Source organism: Salvelinus fontinalis, chromosome 37, assembly GCF_029448725.1.
Source record: "Salvelinus fontinalis isolate EN_2023a chromosome 37, ASM2944872v1, whole genome shotgun sequence".
NCBI classification, from domain to species: domain Eukaryota; kingdom Metazoa; phylum Chordata; class Actinopteri; order Salmoniformes; family Salmonidae; genus Salvelinus; species Salvelinus fontinalis.
This window is the reverse complement of record NC_074701.1, coordinates 22,825,779-22,844,266: the sequence shown is the minus strand read 5'-3', so window position 1 is coordinate 22,844,266 and position 18,488 is coordinate 22,825,779. Positions and strand designations below refer to the sequence as shown.

General features: G+C 44.6%; 1 pseudogene; it reads right to left on the bottom strand.

Annotated features, from left to right (window-relative positions):
- Positions 1-14,020: 14,020 nt before the first annotated feature.
- Positions 14,021-18,146, bottom strand: LOC129835935 (DDB1- and CUL4-associated factor 7-like; annotated as a pseudogene).
- Between the last annotated feature and the right edge of the window lie 342 nt (positions 18,147-18,488).

The following is an 18,488-nucleotide window of genomic DNA, read 5'->3' as shown; positions in this document are numbered from 1 at the left end:
CTTGCGAATTGGTGTGTGCACAGTGTACTGTTCGAATGCTGGCTTCCCCTAAATAAATTGATGTTTGCCAAATTTATATGAATGACTCCCTTCTAAATAAAATCATTAAAAATACTTCACCAGAGAGTTGTGGTTTGTTTCAAATCACAAGTGCATAGACCTATGCTTATTTTGGAAGCCTGCAATTTGGGCAGCACGCATGGTAATAGGCCTAGCTGGTTAATGAATTGTGGTTGTCAGTGAAAAGCATCTAAAATATTTGTGAAGATAATGTGTCTTGAGTATAATTTAAAATGTTGAGACAAGAAGAAGGGGAGGGGTGCGTGGCGAAGATATGGCATGTGTCTCTTCAGAATGCATGCACTCAGCTCACCAGAATGCGCTCAGCTGCCTCCCCAAGCAGCTCTCATGTCAGAATTAGATGTTCATCCATGTTTCGCAAATGTCAAATTTCTAAGTTGTTCCAAACATCAAATTTCTAAGTGGTTAGGGTTAGGCATTAACTCTGAATGGTTAAAGTTTGGAATAGGCTCAAAACAAAAATATGAAAAACAACTTTCTATCACTGAATTTGAACTTGCAACCAGAGGCAGATGCTTACACCCATCTGCCATTACAAAACCGAAACCTACTTGAAGGTAACACCGCTCACTGCTGCCACTAGTGACCAGTTTACACGTAATCTCCCAACGTCCTCAGACATGGATGGAAGTCGAATACTGATTTGTATCACTGACGTGTATCACGGGTGACCTTGCTGGTCTCCTGCCAATTCTTACACATTCATTTTTCATTGTTTGCCCTTTTGATTGTTCATTTTGATCAATTCCCCATTTACATACTGTATGTCACCAGTAAGCCTAGTAAATGTGCTGTTAATCCCTGTCATTTGGTTACATTCATTTCTGTTAATGCATGTAGGCCTATTCATTAATTACAGTCATTTAGCCTACGGCTCTCAATCTCGGAGTGGAAATGTTGTTTGCAGAGTTTACAACCTGCTACATTTGTGAGAAACAAGTTTTGGTTTATTTCATAACCATCATTTACAAGTTTTGTAAATGTTTTCATTGTTTTGATTGGAGAGCAATGAGAGCAATGAGGAATGTGAGCAATGAGCATGTGTCTGGTTTCTCTGTCCTGATAACATTGAGGGTAGCACGCATAGAAGTAGGCAAAGCGTGCCTGCTGCGAGCAAATTTACGAAAGTGCCCATTTTGGGGATCTCTGATTTCTGATTGTCTAAACTCGCCACTCCATCACTAATAAGCTGAGCTTCTCAGTCATTTTATCTTCACCTCACACAGTAAGTCAACGAAGTCTGTTTTTTTAACATACATTGCAATCATAATAGTTCATCACAGTATTTGAAAAATCTTTTCAACACTCTCCAGCCTCGATAATCACCAAGACTCGGTGTGAAAGATGAAAATATCTTGATCTGATGATCCCATATATCCAGGGGAAAGTCGTAAACAGCTGTCTGTCTGGAGCTGGGCCCAGAATAGGCTAGTTGATACAATGTTGCAAGTTCTCTGGCTACAGTTTCTTGCAGGACCCAGTTGATTGATTTGATACAATTTTGCACTTCACTTGCTATAGCTCAAGTCAAGACAGAAAGAAAGGGAGGCAGACAGGCGGAGTAGAGAGATGAATGCAGTTGAAAGAACATTCATTTTTGTCAAGGTATTTTCTACTGTTTTTATTTGTCGGCTTTAGGCCCATGTACACTGAACAAAAATATACACGTAACATGTAAAGTGTTGGTCCCATGTTTCATGAGCTGAAATAAAAGATCGACAAAATTGTCCATATGCACAAAAAGCTTAATTTGTGCACAAATTTGTTTACATCCCTGTCAGTGAGCATTTCTCCTTTGCCAAGATAACCCATCTACCTGACAGGTGTGGCATATCAAGAAGCTTATTAAACATCATGATCATTACACAGGTGCAACATGAATTTAATGTTAATTTCTCTACCATAAGCCTACGTTGTTTTAGAGATCTTGGCAGTGCATCCAACCGGCCTCACAACCGCAGACCACATGTAACCACGCCATCCTAGGATGTCCACATCGTCTTCTTCACTTACAGGATCGTCTGAGACCAGCCACCCAGACAGCTGATGAAACTGTGGGTTTGCACAAACTGTCTTCCATGCTCATCTTCCTCACCTGACTGCACTTCAGCGTTTGGGATGCTCTGGATTGACGTGTAAGACAGCGTGTTCCAGTTCCCACCAATATCCAGCAACTTCACAGTCATTGAAGAGGAGTGGGACATCATTCCACAAGCCACAATCAACAGCTTGATCAACTCTATGCAAAGGAGATCTGTCGCACTGCATGAGGCAAATGGTGGTCACACCAGATACTGACTTGATTTTCTGATCCACGCCCCTACCTTTTTTTAAGGTATCTGTAGATTAGGGCCTAATGAATGTGTCACGACTTCCGCCGAAGTCGGTCCCTCTCCTTGTTTGGGCGGCATTCGGTGGTTGACGTCACCAGCCTTCTAGCCATCGCCGAGCCACTTTTTATTTTCCATTTGTTTTGTCCTTGTCTTACACACCTGGTTTCAATCCCCCAATTACTTGTTCATTATTTAACCCTCTGTTCCCCCATGTTTGTTTGTGAGTGATTGTTTATTGTATTGCGGTCTGTATTTGTGGCCTTGGATTTATTGACGTGTATTGTGATTAATGTACGCAATTCTACTCAACAATACTCATATTGTCACGACTTCTGCCGAAGTCGTTGCCTCTCCTTGTCCGGGCGGTGTTCGGCGGTCGACTTCACCGGTCTTCTAGCCATCATCGATCCATTTTTCATTTTCCATTGGTTTTGTCTTGTCTTCCCACACACCTGTTGTCAATCCCATTTATTACCTGTTGTGTATTTAACCCTCTGTTTCCCTTCATGTGTTTGTCAGAGATTGTTCGTTGTCAAGTGTTGTTTGTGTATAAGTGTGCGATGGGTCTTCGTACCCAGATTTTGTATGATATTTTTCCGTGAGTGTTATGGAGCTAATTACTGGGACTTTTATTAAAGTACTCCATGCTACACTCTATTTTGACTCTCCTGCGCCTGACTTCCTCTGCCACTTATACACGCCGTTGTGACAGAATCTCTGACCAATATATATGAAGTCAGCAGGAGAGGACACGACGGCCATGGAGGTGGAAAAGCGCGTTATGGAACAAGCTAAGGAGATTGACTGTTTGAGCGCCATCATGGATCGTATTGTCCAGAATATGGATCGCTTGGAGAGACAGGGAGTTTCTCCAGCGCCTCCACTGCCACAACTGGGATTTACCGTTAACCTGTTGGGGATGGGGGCGCTGTTTAGACTATTTATGCTAATTTGGCTAATTTTTTAAACGGCTTCCCACAAAATCCTTGATCGTACAATATGCATATTATTATTATTATTGGATAGAAAACAGTCTATAGTTTCTATAGGAGTTGAAATTTTGTCTCTAAGTGGAACAGAGCCCATTCTACAGCAATTTCCCTGACATGGAGTCAGATTTGAGAAATGTTGGCCACTCTTCTGAAGTCAGTTAAAAGGGCACTGTCATTGCTATGACTATACGGACACTTCTTACGTCTTCCCCTGGATGCCTTTACGTGATGACGATTCCAATGGGGTCGATTGCGCGTTCACAGGCCCTACAAATGAAAAAACCCTGAAGCTAGTCATTCTTTTGGAGCTGCGTCATGAGCCTAGAGGACACCGGCGCGCACCTGTTCCAAGCGTTAGTTTAGCCTGTTATATTTCTCCGGTCATCTTTTCACTCGTTATAGGAGTTAAAAACATCATAAGGTAGTTAATTTAAAGCGTTTTATAGCAATTTATATCCGTTTAGTGCGATTTTGGGACATTTATTTTTGCAACGATGTGAAAAGTTGGGCACGCTTTTCAGTTCATCCCGAACGCAGTTGACATTTCCACATGGCAAGAGGACAGCTTTCCACCAAAAGACGATTTCTCCCAAGAAAGGATCCTTTGCCCAAGATACTGATGGAAGAACAGCTCAAGGTAGGACATTTTTATTATGATAAATCGTGTTTCTGTCGAAACATTTTAGTGGCTTAGGACGCCATGTTTTTTGACGTAGCTTCGCTTGGCGCAAACTGTATTGAAAAGTAAGGATAAATTAAAAAATGTAATAACGCAATTGTATTAAGAATTAAATTGTCTATCAATCCCTGTCCACCCTATATTTTTTAGTCACGTTTAAGAGTATTTATGTATAAGAGTAGATCACTGTCTAAGTGGCGCAAGGACTTTTTCTTTACCAGCTTGTCTACATTTCACATTGTCTAACCATGATTTTGGTGGCTAAATATAAACATTTTCGATCAAACTGTATATGCATGTTGTAATGTGATGTTACAGGAGTGTCATAGGAAGAATTCTGAGAAGGTTAGTGAAAAAATTAATATCTTTTGGCGATGTTGACTTTTATCGCTCACTTTGGCTAGAATCAATGCTGGGCTGCTAATTGCTATGTGCTAAGCTAATATAACGATTTATTGTGTTTTCGCTGTAAGACACTTAGAAAATCTGAAATATTGTCTGTATTCACAGGATCTGTGTCTTTCGATTCGTGTATGCTGTGTATTTTTATGAAATGTTTGATGATTAGTAGTTAGGTAAACACGTTGCTCATTGTAATTATTCTAGTCCATTTGTGACGGTGGGTGCAATTGTAAACTATGCCATCTACCTGAAATATGCACTTTTTTCTAACAAAACCTATCCCATACCATAAATATGTTATCAGACTGTCATCTAATGAGTTTTTTTGTTGGTTAGGGGCTATAAATATCTTAGTTTAGCCGAATTGGTGATGGCTACTGGTGTTGGTGGACAAATAAAAGATGGTGGATTATGCTAATGTGTTTTTAGGTAATAGATGTACATCTTTACATATTGTGTCTTCCCTGTAAAACATTTTAAAAATCGGAAATGTTGACTGGATTCACAAGATCTGTGTCTTTCATTAGCTGTATTGGACTTTAATGTGTGAAAGTTAAATATTTTAAAAAAATATTTTTTTTGAATTTCGCGGCACTGGTTTTTCAGTGGGGGGGGGGGGGGTGTGCCGCTAGCGCCACGCTGATCCTAGACAGGTTAACGCGTTTTCCCCACCTGAACCTAATAAAATCCGTTTACCCCTACCCACGGGTTACAACGGAGATACTGCTGGCTGCCAGGGTTTCCTCCTTAAACTGAACTTATATCTGGCCACGGTCTCCCCAGTACCATCCGACCGGGAGAAGAGTTCCGCCCTCGTCTCATGCCTCACCGGGAGAGCCCGGGAGTGGGCCAGCGCTGTGTGTAGAGAGGAGAATGCGGCGTTGGACCATTTTGAGGAGTTCACCCGTTATTTCAGGAGAGTATTCGACCATCCTCCCGAAGGAAAAACGGCGGGTGAGCTTCTCTATCATCTGAGGCAGGGGACGAGGAGTGCCCAGGAGTTTGCTTTGGATTTTAGGACCTTGGCTGCCGGCGCTGGATGGAGCGACAGGGCCCTGATCGACCATTACCATTGTAGCCTACGTGAGGACGTCCGTCGGGAGCTGGCCTGTAGAGACACCACCCTTAACTCCGACCAGCTGGTGGACATGTCCATAAGGCTGGACAACATGCTGGCTACTCGTGGACGTCTAGATCGGGGTCTGGTTGTTCCATCCTCCCGCACCCTCTCTCCCGAACCAATGGAATTGGGAGGGACGGTGCGTCGGGAGACCGGAGGGGGTACCCGCTCGAGCACCATCTATGATCGCAGAGATCACACTGCTGATCGGTGTCGGGTTGGTTCCTCTGGGAATAGAGAAGGCAGGCAGGGCACTCTGGCATCACCCCAGGTGAGTAGGCACCATACTCATCCAGAGCCCTCTGTTGCACTTATGTTTGTCTCTGTCACCTTTCCGGATTTTTCCCTGCATTCCCAGTATAAGGCGCTAGTAGATTCAGGCGCGGCTGGGAATTTCATTAATAGAAATTTTGCTCATAGTTTAGGGATTCCTGTTGTTTCTGTTGATATGCCTTTCCCTATTCATGCCTTAGATAGTCGACCAATAGGGTCAGGGTTTATCAGGGAGGTCACCGCACCTTTGTCTATGATAACGCAGGGAGGTCACAAGGAGAAGATTAGTCTTTTTCTTATTGATTCCCCTGCGTATTCTGTGGTGTTAGGCCTACCCTGGTTAACTACTCATAATCCCACTGTTTCTTGGCCACAGAGGGCTCTCACGGGGTGGTCGCGAGAGTGCTCAGGTAGGTGTGTAGGGGTTTCCGTTGGTGCTACTACGGTGGAAAGTCCAGACCAGGTTTCCACCGTGCGCATTCCCCCAGAATATGCCGATTTGGCACTCGCCTTCTGTAAAAAGAAGGCGACTCAATTACCACCCCATCGACAGGGGGATTGTGCGATGGATCTCCTGGTAGATGCTGCATATCCCAGGAGTCATGTGTATCCTCTGTCGCAAGCGGAGACAGTGGCTATGAATAATTATATCTCTGAATCCCTGCGTCAGGGGTTCATTCAGCCATCCATTTCACCCGCCTCTTCGAGTTTCTTTTTTGTGAAGAAGAAGGATGGCGGTTTACGCCCGTGCATTGATTATCGAGACCTTAATAAAATCACGGTAAAATATAGTTACCCGCTACCTTTGATTAATACAGTAATGGAGTCAATGCGCGGGGCCCGCTTCTTCACAAAATTGGATCTCAGGAGTGCGTACAATCTGGTGCGTATTAGGAAGGGTGATGAGTGGAAGACGGCATTTAGCACCACCTCAGGTCATTATGAGTACCTGGTCATGCCATATGGGTTGATGAATGCTCCATCAGTCTTCCAATCGTTTGTAGATGAGATCTTCAGGGACCTGAATGGGCAGGGTGTAGTGGTGTATATCGATGATATTTTGATATACTCTGCTAAACGCGCTGAGCATGTGTCCTTGGTGCGCAGGGTGCTTGGTCGCCTGTTGGAGCATGATTTATATGTCAAGGCTGAGAAATGCTTGTTCTTCCAACAATCCATCTCCTTCCTAGGGCATCAGATTTCCACTTCAGGAGTGGAAATGGAGAGCGACCGCATTACAGCCGTGCGTAATTGGCCGACTCCAACCACGGTAAAGGAGGTGCAGCGTTTTTTAGGGTTTGCCAATTACTACCGGAGATTTATCCGGGGTTTTGGTCAGGTTGCAGCTCCCATTACCTCACTGCTAAAGGGGGGACCGGTGCGCTTGCAGTGGTCGGTCGAGGCGAATAGGGCTTTTGGTAAACTGAAGGCTCTGTTTACCTCGGCGCCTGTGTTGGCTCATCCGGATCCCTCTTTGCCATTCATAGTAGAGGTGGACGCATCCGAAGCTGGGATAGGAGCAGTGCTCTCTCAGCGTTTGGGTGTGCCACCGAAGCTTCGCCCCTGTGCTTTTTTCTCGAAGAAGCTCAGCCCGGCGGAGCGTAACTATGATGTGGGGGACCGAGAGCTGTTAGCTGTCGTAAAAGCCTTGAAGGTGTGGAGGCATTGGCTTGAGGGGGCTAATCACCCTTTTCTCATCTGGACTGATCACCGCAATCTGGAGTACATCCGGCAGGCGAAGAGACTAAATCCTCGCCAGGCAAGGTGGGCCATGTTTTTCACTCGTTTTGTGTTTACGCTTACTTACAGACCAGGTTCCCAGAACGTCAAGGCAGACGCATTGTCTCGGCTGTATGACACAGAGGAGCGACCCATGGATCCCACTCCCATACTCCCAGAGTCGTGTTTGGTGGCGCCAGTAGTGTGGGAGCTGGACGCGGACATTGAGCGGGCGTCACGTGCAGAGCCCTCTCCTCCTGAGTGTCCAACTGGTCGTCTGTACGTTCCGTCTGCTGTCCGTGACCGATTGATCTATTGGGCTCACACATCACCCTCCTCTGGTCATCCTGGGATAGGTCGGACGATGCGCTGTCTTGATGGGAGGTACTGGTGGCCCACTTTAGCTAAGGACGTGAGGATTTATGTTTCCTCCTGTTCGGTGTGCGCCCAGTGCAAGGCTCCTAGACACCTGCCTAGAGGTAAGCTTTTACCTTTACCCGTTCCTCAACGGCCGTGGTCGCACCTGTCAGTGGATTTTGTGACTGATCTTCCACCTTCACAGGGTTACACCACGATCCTGGTCGTTGTGGATCGGTTCTCTAAGTCCTGTCGTCTTATCCCTTTGCCCGGTCTCCCTACGGCCTTACAAACTGCGGAGGCTCTGTTTACACATGTTTTCCGGCATTATGGGGTGCCTGAGGATATAGTGTCTGATCGGGGTCCCCAGTTCACGTCAAGGGTCTGGAAGGCGTTCATGGAACGTCTGGGGATCTCGGTTAGTCTTACCTCAGGTTTTCACCCCGAGAGTAATGGGCAGGTGGAGAGAGTTAACCAGGATGTGGGCAGGTTTCTGCGGTCCTATTGCCAGGACCGGCCAGGGGAGTGGGCGAAGTTCGTGCCCTGGGCAGAGATAGCCCAGAACTCGCTACGTCACTCCTCCACTAACCTCACCCCTTTTCAATGTGTATTAGGGTATCAGCCGGTTCTGGCTCCTTGGCATCAGAGTCAGACCGAAGCTCCTGCGGTGGACAATTGGTTTCGGCACGCTGAGGAAACTTGGGAGGCAGCCCACGTCCACCTTCAGCGTGCCATAAGGCGCCAGAAAATTGGCGCAGACCGTCGCCGCAGTGAGGCCCCGGTGTTCGTACCAGGGGACAGGGTCTGGCTCTCGACCCGAAACCTGCCCCTCCGCCTGCTCTGCCGGAAGCTGTGTCCGCGGTTTGTGGGGCCGTTTAAAGTCCTGATGGTGGCCGGTGGTGGCTGGCCCGCTCCAGGAGGCTGAAGTGCGTGAAGTTCCTCCGCCTCCTCTAGACATCGAGGGGGTCCCGGCGTACGCTATTCGATCCATTTTGGATTCGAGACGTCGGGCGAGGGGCCTTCAGTACCTCGTGGACTGGGAGGGGTACGGGCCGGAGGAGAGATGCTGGGTTCCGGTGGAGGACGTTTTAGATCCTTCCATGTTAAAAGAATTCCACCGCCTCCATCCGGATCGCCCTGCACCTCGCCCTCCGGGTCGTCCCCGAGGCCGGTGTCGACGCACTGCTGGAGCCGCGCGTCAGGGGGCGGGTACTGTCACGACTTCTGCCGAAGTCGTTGCCTCTCCTTGTCCGGGCGGTGTTCGGCGGTCGACTTCACCGGTCTTCTAGCCATCATCGATCCATTTTTCATTTTCCATTGGTTTTGTCTTGTCTTCCCACACACCTGTTGTCAATCCCATTTATTACCTGTTGTGTATTTAACCCTCTGTTTCCCTTCATGTGTTTGTCAGAGATTGTTCGTTGTCAAGTGTTGTTTGTGTATAGGTGTGCGATGGGTCTTCGTACCCAGATTTTGTATGATATTTTTCCGTGAGTGTTATGGAGCTAATTACTGGGACTTTTATTAAAGTACTCCATGCTACACTCTATTTTGACTCTCCTGCGCCTGACTTCCTCTGCCACTTATACACGCCGCTGTGACACATATCTGCTGTCCTGCGCCTGACTCATCTACACCAGCTACACACAGATGCATTACAGAATTTATTTCAAATGACTGATTTACTTATCAACTGTAACTCAGTCAAATCTTTGAAATTGTTGCATATTGCGTTTTACTTTTGTTCAGTATATTTTACTTAATTGACGATGGAAGTTATAGGCCTACTGCTGAATTGGCCTATAGGCTATCTATGAGTTCTATGCTCTAATTTCTTCAGCTGCTAAGAGTGTATCAGAGTGTATCAATGTGTCCATATCGCATAGGCTGGTACTCTCGCAATAGTTTCCTTTTAACTTTGAGTTTTATCATTTTAATTCTGATTTTTATGATTAACCACGTGACAATTATTTTATGAAAAGAAAGCGCTATTATTAAAAAGAAAACAAAAATGCGCACTTAAAAATAATCTCAACTGGCACGCAGATTGGTAGAAATGGTAAATTGAAGATTGGTAGAAAAGATAAATTGAAAGCTTCTCCAAATTTCAAAATCTAAAGACACTTATGGAAATCAATGTCCGTCTACCAATCTTTTGTGAGCTGCCTGTCAGATATACAGTATTTGAAGTGCTTTGCGTTTGTCTAAGCTACTTTTTGCATGATTTCTCTATTGTACTACATAATTGATATGGTGTATACCTCCACTACGCTACTTTGTTACGAATCAGTGGGGATTAAGAAGTGAGTATACACAATTCCCACTGCAAAAAAAAAGTGGGTATACGGTGTATTTCTGCATATAGCCCCAACTACACCACTGAATATGAGATATATAGATACACACAGTGGCTTGCGAAAGCATTCACCCCTTTTGGTATTTTTCCTATTTTGTTGTCTTACAACCTGGAATTAAAATTGACTGAGGGGGGGGGGGTGGGGGGTTGTATCATTTGGTTTACACAACATGCCTACCACTTTGAAGATGCAAAATATTTTTTTTTGTGAAACAAACAAGAAATAAGACAAAAAAAACTTGAGCGTTCATAACTATTCACCCCCCCCCAAAGTCAATACTTTGTATAGCCACCTTTTGCAGAAATTACAGCTGCAAGTCTCTTGGGGTATGTCTCTATAAGCTTGGTACATCTAGCTACTGGTTTTTTTTGCCCATTCTTCTAAGAAAAACTGCTCCAGCTCCTTCAAGTTGGATGGGTTCCACTGGTGTACAGCAATCTTTAAGTCATACCACAGATTCTCAATTGGATTGAGGTCTGGGCTTTGACTAGGCAATTCCAAGACATTTAAATGTTTCCCCTTAAAGCACTTGAGTGTTGCTTTAGCAGTATGCCTAGGATCATTGTTCTGCTGGAAGGTGAACCTTGTCCCAGTCTCAAATCTCTGGAAGACTGAAATAGGTTTCTGTCAAGAATTTCCCTGTATTTAGCGCCATCCATCATTCCTTCAATTCTAACCAGTTTCCCAGTCCTGTTAATGAAAAACATCCCCACAGCATGATGCTGCCACCACCATGCTTCACTGTGGGGATGGTGTTCTCAGAGTGATGAGAGGTGCTGGGTTTGCACTAGTTGTTGTGTTTTCATTGATGGCCAAAAAGCTACATTTTAGTCTCATTTGACCAGAGTACCTTGTTCCATATGTTTGGGGAGTCTCCCACATGCCTTTTGGTGAACACCAAACGTGTTTGCTTATTTATTTCTTTAAGCAATTACTTTTTTTCTGGCCACTCTTCCGTAAAGCCCAGCTTTGTGGAGTGCACGGCTTAAAGTGGTCCTATGGACAGATACTCCAATCTCCGCTATGTAGCATTGCAGCTCCTTCAGGGTTATCTTTAGTCTCTTTGTTGCCTCTCTGATTATTTTTTTTATTTATTTATTTTATTTTACCGTTATTTTACCAGGTAAGTTGACTGAGAACACGTTCTCATTTGCAGCAACGACCTGGGGAATAGTTACAGGGGAGAGGAGGGGGATGAATGAGCCAATTGTAAACTGGGGATTATTAGGTGACCATGATGGTTTGAATGCCTTCCTTGCCTGGTCCATGAGATTTGGTGGGTAGCCCTCTGTTGGCAGGTTTGTTGTGGTGCCATATTCTTTCCATTTTTTAATAATGGATTTAATGGTGCTCCGTGGGATGTTCAAAGTTTGTGATATTTTTATAACCCAATCCTGATCCGTACTCCACAACTTTGTCCCTGACCTGTTTGGGGAGCTCCTGGTCTTTATGGTGCCGCTTGCTTGGTGGTGCTCCGTGCTTAGTGGTGTTGCAGACTCTTGGGCCTTTCAGAACAGGTGTATATATACTGAGATCATGTGACAGATCATGTGACACTTAGATTGCACACAGCCAGACTTTATTTAACTAATTATGTGACTTCTAAAGGTAATTGGTTGCACCAGATCTTATTTAGGGGCTTCATAGCAAAGGGGGTGAATACATATGCACGCACCACTTTTCAGTTTTTTATTATTTGATCAATTTTTTACAAGTTATTTTCATAATTTCACTTCACCAATTTGGACTATTTGGTGTATGTCCATTACATGAAATCCAAATAAAAATACATTTAAATTACAAGTTGTAATGCAACAAAATAGGAAAAACATAAAGTGGGATGAATACTTTTGCAAGGTTCTGTACATACAGTGTGTTATTAGTGTTGTTTTGTGCCTTGTTCTAATGCAGGGTTTACCATACTTGGTCCTGCTCTTATGTTCCTGCTCTAAACCCTGCTCTAATGTATTGATAGAATACTTGACATGACTGTACTGTATGTGCACTTTCAACGTAACAGAAGAACAACTAAATGATGGATAATGTAGCAGTTTGTGGGTGCAGTAAAATTACAAAATGAAGCTTTGGTGAGCAGTGATGTGAATTGCCATCTGTTGGATGAAGCGAGCCATGACATTATGTAAGCAAAAAATATGATGTCAATAACAAACTGCTGACATAGGTCACACTTGAGGCATCTGTAATTACAGATTTGTTTATCATGCCTGCTAATCATTGTCCTGTAAAGAATATAACCAATGTGGGCCTCCTGAGTGGCACAACGGTCTAAGGCACTGCATCGCAGTGCTTGAGGCATCACTAGAGACCTGGGTTCGATCGCAGGCTGTGTTGCAGCCTCCCGCGACTAGGAGACCAATGAGGCGGTGGACAATTGGCCCAGTATCGTACAGGTCAGGGGAGTGTTTGGCCGGCCGCGATGTCCTTGTCCCATCACGCTCTAGCGACTCCTTTTGGCGGGCCAGGCGCATGCACGCTGACTTCGATTGCCAGCTGTATAGGGTTTCCTCCGACACATTGGTGCGGCTGGCTTCCGGCTTAATCAAACAGTGGGTCAAGAAGCAGTGCGGCTTGGCATGGTCATGTTTCTGAGTCCGTACGGGAGTTGCAGCGATGGTACAAGACTGCAAATACCAATTAGGGAGAAAAAGGGGTAAAACGTACAACAACATTTTTTAAGAATATAACCAATGCAAAGTTAATAACACTTGTTGGTGTATCGTGTAAGCTGTAAAAGATAGCTTCACTAAATGGCCCTCAATAAGAAATTCTGGTTGCCACTTTACTTGTGACTACTGTCACACACCAGGGTCCTCACCCTCCCTACATTTCTCACTCTCACCCCTCCTTCTTATCCCCCATTCTTTTTTAACCTTTATTTAACTAGGCAAGTCAGTTAAGAACAAATTCTTATTTACAATGACGGCCTTCACCGGCCAAACACGGACGACGCTGGGCCAATTGTGCTCCGTCCTAGGGGTCTCCCAATCACGGCCGGTTGTGATACAGCCTGGAATCAAACCAGTGTCTGTAGTGATGCCTCAAGCATGGAAATTCAGTGCCTTAGACCGCTGTGCCACTCTGGAGCATAACACTTTAGTCACTTCTCTACATGTCAGATTATCACAGTATAATCATGGAAGGGATCTGGTACCAGCAAACCATTTAAAAAATACTTGTCACATTAAAATAATGATGGTTTCAAAGTCTACAACTGGATTTAAACAAGTTCAGAAAGACATCCAGATGACCCTAAATGTCACGGATCCCTCCGGAACTTTCATCACGCACACCTGTACCCTATTCCCACTGATTAGTATTTGTATAAGTGTGCCCTTTGGTTTCCATTGGGGGATCGATTATTGTTACAATGTCCGTTGGTGCGTGTGAGTACCTCTGCTGTGTGTTTTGGGCTTTCGTGCCCTTGTGATTGCGCAGATGATTACGGGTCTCGTCCTGTGTGTTAATCATTGTGTGCATGTGTATTTATTCGAGGTACTCCTCGCTCTTTTGTTTGGGTTTCAACCCTGTGTTTTGTATACGTGTTTGTTTGGTCTTCGTCCCCATGTCTTTACACGGCACGCCGTAATTTGGGCTGAGTAAAAAAAAATATTACGCATTCTTGCGCCTGTCTCCCAGTGGGTTGAGGCAGTCCTGCAAGATTTACTTCCACTCAAAAATCACTGAATACACACATTGTCCTCATCCTCCACCCCTTCACATCCACCCCTCAGGTGAAGGTTGGCTTTAGACCCGCAGGATCTCTAGGCAGTTGTTGTAGCCGATGGCGATCCAGTCAGGCTGGGTGGAGGCCCACTGGACGTTGTTGATCTCCTCCTCTGCTGTGCAGGCCAGAATAGGGTCCTTGATGGCCCTGGGCATTTGCTGGATGTCCCATATCAGCGCCTGGTGGTCTTCAGCTGCAGTGCAGATGTGACAGGAGGAGTGGGGAGCCCAGGCGAATCCGTTGACACATGCCCAGTGATTGTTGAGGCGGGCCACCGGCGTGCAGGGAACATGCACGTCCAGAATCACAACCTCCATGACGTCCATAGCCATGGTGGCCAGGTAGTTAGGGTCCTGTTTGTTCCAGCAGAGGTGCAGTAGGGGGTGGTGCTGGGGGTCTTCATAGATGATGGCACTGTGCTCCAGGTGCCGCTGGTCAAACATCCTTACTGAGCCGTCCGCTCCGACCGACGCAAACATGTCCCGACCACCGCCTGCGTGGCTGAACGCTATGCCATACACCTCTTTGTCATGAGCAATGAGCTGGGTCTTGACTTGGCGAGATATGAGGTTGACTTTGCTCAGTACCTGGCCAGTCTCCCCCGATTATACAGGTGGTGTCAATGCTGGAGGTGCCCAGTAGATTAGGATCTACTTCATTCCAGTCAAACGAGGTGAATGGTGCACAGAAGTCAGAGTTCTTGTTGTTATTCAGCAAGCATTCCAAACGCGTCTCTGTGTTACTGATCCCCCAAATGCGCAGGTAGTCCCCGCTAGTGGCAAGCAGGTCTAGGTAAACACCCTTGCTGTCCGGGATCCACATGATCTTGGTGGTGGGGTAGAGGTGGTCAAAGGTGTTCCTGCAGATGAACTCTAAACTCTCCTCCTCCAGACCCACAATCTGCATCTTATTGTTATATTCTTCAACGTAACCTCCAAGGGCCAGGAGAAAGCGCTTGTCGGGACGAACGCACCAGTTCATTGCATACACCGTCCATGGCGGTTCGTGTTTGTAGATCTCTTTTTGCTTACAGTGGAGCGACGTAGCACAATAAACAAGCTGTTATATCAAATCCTTAGTTATAAAAAAAATACAACTGTTTCCTTGGAACAAAATATACCCCACGGCTCCTTAAAGACGTCTGAATTGAAGATTTGAACAGTTCAAATGACAGCTAGCTGTCAGACAGCTAGCTGGCTAACAGTCATTAGTGGATGCTAGACTAGCCCAGTTAACACCATTAGCTAGCTAGTAGCATGTTGTACCGCGTGATAGCTACTTCTGTCACACAACGAAAGCGAAGTTTATGCTTAAATTTAGCTTCAAGACACCTGTTAGCTGACAGGCAATAGTCTGAAATGGCTATTTATTTGATTTTGACAATCTGGGTGAGTGAGCCTGCTTTCGAATTGGGTCCCCTGCTAGCTTTGACCCGACCCCGACTTCACAGAAACTAAAAGTAATCTTTCTGGACTCTGTGGAGACCCCCGGAACCTCTACAACCAGCCAGTGTTCAGAGCGAGTTTGACGATGGCTGGATTTCCAATTAAGAAGTGAGGTGAGGTGAGGTAGTATGGGAGTTTCTAGAGAACTGCTTTATATTCAAATAGCAGACAATGTTGGGCCCTTCTGGTAGTCAGACTCCCAGCCAACAGAGCTATATAAAAGGCAGTTTTGTGTACAAAAATTGTCTCCAGTGATAAAATGCAAGGCTTTTTATAGGACTATTAAGGCCTTTCAATTTCAAGAGAATAGCTAGCATTGCCATTGAAAAATATATATATTATTAATGATATAATTGTTTTCTTTAGTAGGCTAAATAAAACAGAAATGCAAGTTTCAACAGTCAAATAGGATGGCTGTAGGAGCAATAGCCCTTGATCCATTATTATCATTATTATTAGCAATAAGGTTTAAATGACCTTAAAACATGTTTAGGTCATTTTGTATAAAGCATTTATGTGCTCTATACTATGTAAAAAATAAATACAAATAATGTATGTACAGGAAATGCAGTCTGTTAAAGATCTTCACAATAATGAATCATGGCCAAAAGGCCAAGTCCTCCATGGGAAATAAATTCAGTAGCATAAACGGAGCTGGACAGCCATCAACAGGAATAAAAAACTAAAAGGAGTCTATTGTACACAGTAGTACAGTAAAAATAGTAGGGGAATAACCTTCAATTTATATTGCCATATTTAGCCCATATTATAGGGATGCAATGCTCTGTAGTCCCACAAGGAAACAGCCCAAGTCTGTTTGACACTTCAATACAGTGCCTTCTGAAAGTGTTCATACCCCTTAACTTATTCCACATTTTGTTGTGTTACAGCCTGAATTCAAAATGGATTACATTAATGACAAAGGAAAAACATGTTTCTCGAAATTTTTGCAAATTTATTGAGTATGAAATACAGAAATATATCTTATTTACATAAGTATTCACAGCCCTGAGTCAATAATTTGTAGAAGCACAGCACAGCGATTACAGCTTTCTGGGTAAGACTCGAGGAGCTTTCCATACTGTCACGCCCTGACCTTAGAAAGCCTTTTTATGTCTCTATTTGGTTTGGTCAGGGTGTGATTAGGGGTGGGCATTCTATGTTTTTGTTTTCGATGATTTTGTATTTCTATGTTTTGGCTGGGTATGGTTCTCAATCATGGGAAGTTGACTTTGTTAGAGGCATCATAGCCTATGTTAAGCTTCACGGTTGTGTCATTGTTTTGTTGTTGACATTTACCTCAAAAAACAGAAATGTACGCTCACCACGCTGCGCTTTGGTCTACTTCAGTCGACGGCCGTGACACATACCTGGATTGTGCAACATTTGCCATTATTCTTTTAAAATTTCTTCAAGCTCAGTCAAATTGGTTGTTCATTGCTAGATAACCATTTTCAGGTCTTGCCCTAGATTTTCAAGTAGATTTTCTTTCTGTACAGGCTTCCTTCTTTTCACTCTGTCAATTAGGTTATTATTGTGCTGTAATACAACAATGTAGAAAAAGTAAAGGTGTGTGAATACTTTCTGAAGGCACTGTATATTGTCCATTGCTCATTTATTGGCGTGGTGTCATCCTTGTCTAAATGTCCTGGACAATAGGCAATATAATAATGAAGTCCAATGATCAGCAATAATAATAATAATTGTCCATAGGCTAGGCTGTGTGATTGTGCATGGATAGTATACCTGAATTATGAGCTAGTCAAATTGGGGTTAGCTTAGATCTGTCGGCTTGTCCCCTTGTGTGATGTGCTTCTCAAAGAAGTCTTGAGCCTCCTTGGCAGTGGAAATCGTGTGTGTTGTATTCTGGAAGATCAAGATGAGTATTGCTGAGTGGATGAAGCCGCATCTCAGATTTAGCTTGTTTCAGCAGTTCGGCACTCAGATCTGGGTAGATGCTGATCCTCTTCTCTGCATACATCAGAGCAGCCTGATTCTGCTGCGAGTTGAACAATTTGCTGTTTGACTTCAAAACTGTGGATTCGTACAATCCTACACGAGATCTGTTACGGAGAGGACCCATGTGGTGCTCAATGTTTATCAGTGGCATTGGACCCAGCTTCTCTTGCCCAAACAATTTATAGAAAAGATTGCTTATGAAGGAAATTGGGTTGAAGCTTCGACACCAGGTTCAAGTCCTGTGACCTGCACATTGAATTTACGGGAATGATTTTCGAGTGATTGTTTTTTTGGAGTCTGATTTCACTTTCTAGCTTAGTTCACGCTGTTTTCGCCCCTCTGACACATTGGCCGCTGGCTCCAAACTTTCTACTTTAGTTGAGTAGGAATCCACTTTAGAAGTGAGCAATGCAAGATATTAATTGACCGTGTTTAATTGTAAGTCGCGGGCAGAGGTCATTTCCTCACAAATAATCTTTAGAATAGTAGTGGCCAACTCTTTCTGTTGTCGGGAGTTGCCATGTTGTCGGGAGTCACCATTATGTCGGGAGTCGCCATGTTGTCGGGAGTCGCCATGTTGTCGGGACTCGCCATGTTGTCGGGAGTCACCATTATGTCGGGAGTCGCCATGTTGTCGGGAGTCACCATGTTGTCGGGACTCGCCATGTTGTCGGGAGTCGCCATGTTCCCACAGGTGAATTGTGAATGACAGAATATGCCAGCTGCTGGAATGAAATATACCTGCTATTGTTCCTTGTAATACAGTGAACATCCCACGCCTTAATATTGTAACGGCTTTCTTCCTGGGATGAAGGAGAGGACCAAAATGCAGCGCAGTTAGTGTTCAAAATGTTTAATTTAACAAACTGTGAACACTTACAACAATACAAAACAACAAACGTGAAAACCGAGACAGTCCTATCTGGTGCAGAACACAAACACAGAGACAGGAAACAACCACCCACAAAATCCCAACACAAAACAAGCCACCTATATATGATTCTCAATCAGGGACAACGATTGACA